Below are 6,000 nucleotides of genomic sequence, written 5' to 3'. Positions count from 1 at the left end.
CTTCCTCTTCCCTTGGATGAAGAAACCATTGAGTGGCAGGAATTTCCATAAAGACAACGAGGCGGTTTCGAGCTGAAACTCTACCTGAAAAGCTGAATTGCATTAATGGTGTGATTCCGAGTGCGATGCAATACTGTTGTTTCCGCATTTCGACGAACGACCAAATTGTTACCTTCGGGGGCTGCAGTGTTTCCTGTAATGTGTACTCGCTGTCTAGACTCCAACTCAAAGACGGGGATGGGGGATGGGTAGATCGTTATCGTCTATTGTGGTAGACCTATAAATGAAACACTTTGAAGAAAAGGCACTAAAATCGTCACGTTGAAACCAATATTTTTCAATCAGTATGTGGACGCTACGTTGCTGCTGTGGCCACATGGAGTGAAAGTGTAAGACGCAGTCAAACGGAAACCGAACATCTGCCATAACACACATCCGGCGCAACAGGTGTTAAGTTTTGATGCTGTCACTGTGGTGTCACCATCAAACACCACACTTGCTAGGTGGTAGCCTTAAATCGGCCGCGGTCCGTTAGTATACGTCGGACCCGCGTCTCGCCGCCACTATAAGTGATTGCAGACCGAGCGCCGCCACACGGCAGGTCTAGTCTAGAGAGACTCCCTAGCACTCGCCCCAGTTGTACAGCCGACTTTCCTAGCGATGGTTCACTGTCTACAGATGATCTCAATTGCAGAGACGACAATTTAGCATAGCCTTCAGCTACGTCATTTGCTACGACCTAGCAAGGCGCCATATTCAGTTACTATGTCTTCTGAACAGATAATATTGTGACTTATTTACCGTCAAGAGCGACGTTCATCATTAATGGATTAAAGTTAAGTATCAAACCAATTATGTCCACTTTCTGAATTCTCATTCCTTGTCATGTTCCTGACCTCACGTCCGTATAGTTCTTCCCTCCTCACGCCAGCCTGCGTGAGCTAAAACGCGTGCATTTCGGCCTCCTCTAGTAACACGGTGTTGGCACTTCTGCCAACTACAACAGTCACCGTTAGGATAGGAAAACGGCATAGGGCCACATCAAAGGTGCACCCAGTCGTTGCGTTATGACCTTGGTTATTGGCGGACTGGCCTTGTTTGTTCGTCCAGCTGACATGGTATCGTATGGATAGCGCCGAAGATTCGACTAGCCTTCAGACAGCTACGTACCAGACGTGGCTTGCTTCCTTCACCCCCTCGCTGTGTGGAATCCGGCGATCACATGGAAACAAGTTCCTTGGGTGTGGAACCACAATCAAACGAAGGCTACGTTTTGTTTGGGAACCACTGCAACATCTTCCGCACAGCCCGTATCTTTCACCGTGTGATTTTCATATCTTTGACGACCTGAATAAAGACATAGTCGTAAGCTTCAGTCGGACAAGGGAGTGCAACAGTGGGAGAGTTTGTGAATTCGTCAGCGGCCGACCGCGTTCTACGAAACAGGAACTGACCTTCTTGTCCGCCAGTGGGAGAAATATCAGTGAGTGTGATGATAACTTTTGAATGGAACCACAACCATTCCATGGTCTCGTGGCGGACGATCGGTTTTCATTTGACTGCCCCTCATACTGAAACAGTTCCTGAAACCTTTAAACTCTGTCATCATAATATAATATTCAATACTTAATCTGAAAAAGAGTGTCAGCAACATTCCCTCGACGTGTTAGTAAAAAGAAGAACGGAAGTGTCCAAGAGTCAGGCTTACATACTCCTAGAAAGCCTCCATACACTGACCTGCATCTTCAAACCTCGGCTCATTACTGTCCATAGAGATCGAACTCTTCCCAACAAGGATAGCCTCACAGAAGAATTACAGCACCTACGAATTACGTTCCGAAGGAATGGGTATTCAGACTATCAAACTGAACGGGGGTGAAATCAAAGTCGCTTGAGAAAGAGTTTGAAACTGCGACCAAAGAAGAGAAGCTGAAGATCGCTGGTATACTTTATGCCGCCCCAGTATTCAATAAGATCGGTAGCCTCCTAAGAAACCGTGTCATCCAGTTTACTTCTTTCCCTTCATGTTAGATAAAAAGTTTTCTTAATAAACTTAAAGACGATGCTGGTCTCTGAAAGCCGGAAGTGTATCGCATTCGATGCGAATGTTGCATGTCTTAAGTCTGGCAGTCTATTTGAACAGTCTAAGAGAGATGGAAGGACCATCAGCGACACTCTCGACTAGATCAGACAAGCAAATCAGATGTCGCTGAACACTGCCTTGAATCGTGAAATGAAACACGATGAGATCAGTCTCGAACAGCATAATTATGGAGATAAAGATTTCAGAAAACCTAATAAAAAGGGACGGAGATTTCAGTCTAAACAAGACTTAATAAAAGAAATGGGTGTGAAATCTTATGGGACTTAACTGCTAAGGTCATCAGTCCCTAAGCTTACACACTACGTAACCTAAATTATCCTAAGGACAAACACACACATCCACGCCCGACGGAGGACTCGAACCTCCGCCGGGACCAGCCGCACAGGCCATGACTGCAGCGCCCCTGACCACTCGGCTAATACCGCGCGGCGTTTATTAATAGTCCAGTCTCCTCAGTATGCCTCTAAAATAAGCGATTTTTTGTGATTGTTTGGAGAAACTAACGAAGCAATCAACCTAAACCTTCTTGCACATTGTTTATTTGTTCTCCGACGTCATTCTCCGATTTTTAAGGAAATTGTCATCCGAGGGGTTAAAGTTGATCTTTGTGAAATGAGGTGTGTCCATGACGGATGTCCAGCAATCTGCGAATCTTATTTGGAATCAAGAAACAAACAATTTTCTTAATCTGTAGCTCACTGTTCACTCAGTAACAGCACTTTCTTTTAAGCTGAAAAAAATTACAAAGTGGAGGACATTCGAAACAAAGATGTAGCTTTGTTGTGTGTTTTTGTTCACTCTTCTTACAGTGTTCCAAGGCGACGAAATGGAAAGCGGGCACACGAATAAAGATATCTTTCAGGAATTCCACTGGATATCCGCAAGAAACAGGGTAGTTATTGTTTAAATTTAGTGATTAGTTATTAGTTATTACAAGAAAACATGACCGAAAACACGACAAAATTATATCTTTGTTCCAAACCTCCACCATTTTATAAGTTTATTTTCTCAAATTTAAAAAAAAAACTGTCGTCAGAGATAAAATCCGTTACAGTTGTAACTTACATTTTTTTTTTTTTTTTAGGAAAACACAATTGCGGGTTTCGGGTGATGTGTCCTGCCTTCAGATATGTATAAAACGGCGGTCCATAAAAGGCAAATTGTTGTTGTTGTGGTCTTCAGTCCTGAGACTGGTTTGATGCAGCCCTCCATGCTACTCTATCCTGTGCAAGCTTCTTCATCTCCCAGTACTTACTGCAACCTACATCCTTCTGAATCTGCTTACTGTAATCATTTCTCAGTCTCCTTCAACTGTTTTTACCCCCCTCCCCCCGCCCCACCAACACACACCTCCCTCCAGTGCTAAGTTGGTAATCCCTTGATGTCTCAGAATGTCAGCTACCAACCGATCCCTTCTTGTCAGGTTGGTGCCACAAATTTATTTTATCCCCAGTTCTGTACAGTACCCATCTAATCTTCAGCATTCTCTTGTAGCACCACATGTCAAAAGCTTCTATTCTCTTCTTGTCTAAACTATTTATCGTCCTTGTTTCGCTTCCATACATGGCTGCATTCCATACAAATACTTCAATAATGGACTTCCTGACATTTAAATTTATCCTTGATGTTAGCAAATTTCTCTTCGTCAGAAACGCTTCTCTTGCCATTGTCAATCCACATTTTATATCCTCTCTATCTCGACCATAATCATTTATTTTGCTCCCCAAGTAGCAAAACTCCTTTACTACTTTAAGCGTCTCATTGCCTAATCTAATTCCCTCAGCATCACATGACTTAATTCGACTACATACCATTATCCTCGTTTTGCTTTGCTTTGTTGATGTTCATCTTATATCCTCCTTTCAAGACACTGTCCATTCCGTTCAACTGCTCTTCCAAGTCCTTTGCTGTCTCTGACACAATTACAATGTCATCGGGGAACCTCAAAGTTTTTATTTCTTCTCCATGGATTTTGATACCTACTCCGAACTTTTCTTTTGTTTCCTTTACTGCTTGCTCAATACACAGATTGAATAGCATCGGGAAGAGGCTACAACCCTGTCTCAGTCCCTTCCCAACCACTGCTTCCCTTTCATGTCCCTCGACTCTTATAACTGCCATCTGCTTTCTGTACAAATTGTAAATAGCCTTTCGCTCCCTGTATTTTACACCTGCCACCTTCAGAATTTGAAAGAGAGTATTCCAGTCAAGATTGTCAAAAGCCTTCTTTAAGTCTACAAATGCTACAAATGTAGGTTTGCCGTTCCTTAATATTTCTTCTAAGATAAGTCGTAAGGTCAGTATTGCCTATGTGTTCCAACTTTTCTACGAAATCCAAACTGATCTTCCCCGAGGTCGGCTTCTACCAGTTTTTCCATTCGTCCGTAAAGAATTCGCGTTAGTATTTTGCAGCTGTGACTTATTAAACTGACAGTTCGGGAATTTTTACATCTGTCAACACCTGCTTTGTTTGGGATTGGAATTATTATATTCTTCTTAAAGTCTGAGGGTATTTCACCTGTCTCATACATCTTGCTCACCAGATGGTAGAGTTTTGTCAGGACTCCCTCTCCCAAGGCCGTCAGTAGTTCTAATGGAATGTTGTCTACTGCCGGGGCTTTGTTTCGACTCAGGTCTTTCACTGCTCTGTCAAACTCTTCACTTAGTATCGTATCTCCCATTTCATCTTCGTCTACATCCTCTTCCATTTCCATAATATTGTCCTCAAGTACATCACCCTTGTATAGACCCTCTATATACTCCTCCCACCTTTCTGCTTTCCCTTCTTTGCTTAGAACTGGGTTTCCACCTGAGCTCTTGATATTCAAACAAGTAGTTCTCTTTTCTCCAAAGGTCTCTTTAATTTTCCTGTAGGCAGTATCTATCTTACCCCTCGTAAGATAAGCCTCTACATCCTTACATTTGTCCTCAAGCGATCCCTGCTTAGCCATTTTGCACTTCCTGTCGATCTCATTTTTGAGACGTTTGTATTCCTTTTTGCCTGCTTCATTGACTGCATTTTTATATTTTCTCCTTGCATCAATTAAATTCAATATTTCTTCCGTTACCCAAGGATTTCTACTAGCCCTACTTGACCCTCTGCTGCCTTCACTACTTCATCCCTCAGAGCTACCCATTCTTCTTCTACTGTATTTATTTCCCCCATTCGTGACAATTGTTTCCTTATGCTCTCCCTGAAACTCTGTACAACCTCTCGTTTAGTCAGTTTATCCAGGTCCCATCTCCTTAAATTCCCACCTTTTTGCAGTTTCTTCAGTTTTAATCTACAATTCATAACTAATAGATTGTGGTGAGAGTCCACATCTGCCCCTGGAAGTATCTTACAATTTAAAACCTGCTTCCTAAATCTCTGTCTTACCATTATATAATCTATCTGATACCTTCTAGTATCTCCAGGATTCTTCCAAATATACAACCTTCGTTTATGATTCTTGAACCAAGTGTTATGCTCTGTGCAAAATTCTACCAGGCGGCTTCCTCTTTCATTTCTTAGCCCCAATCCATATTCACCTACTATGTTTCCTTCTCTCTCTTTTCCTACTCTCGAATTCCAGTCACCCATGACTATTAAATTTTCGTCTCACTTCACTACCCGAATAATTTCTTTTATCTCATCATACATTTCATCAATTTCTTCATCATCTGCAGAGCTAGTTGGCATTAAACTTGTACTACTGTAGTAGGTGCCGGCTTCATGTCTATCTTGGCCAAGATAATGCGTCTACTATGCTGTTTGTAGTAGCTTAACTGCACTCCTATATTTTTTATTCATTATTAAACCTACTCCTGTATGACCCCTATTTCATTTTGTACGAGGGCAGTTCAATAAGTAATGCAACACATTTTTTTCTGAAACAGGGGTTGTTTTATTCAGC

The sequence above is a fragment of the Schistocerca americana genome, chromosome 8, assembly GCF_021461395.2.
Source record: "Schistocerca americana isolate TAMUIC-IGC-003095 chromosome 8, iqSchAmer2.1, whole genome shotgun sequence".
Lineage (NCBI taxonomy): Eukaryota > Metazoa > Arthropoda > Insecta > Orthoptera > Acrididae > Schistocerca > Schistocerca americana.
This window is presented reverse-complemented; position numbering follows the sequence as displayed.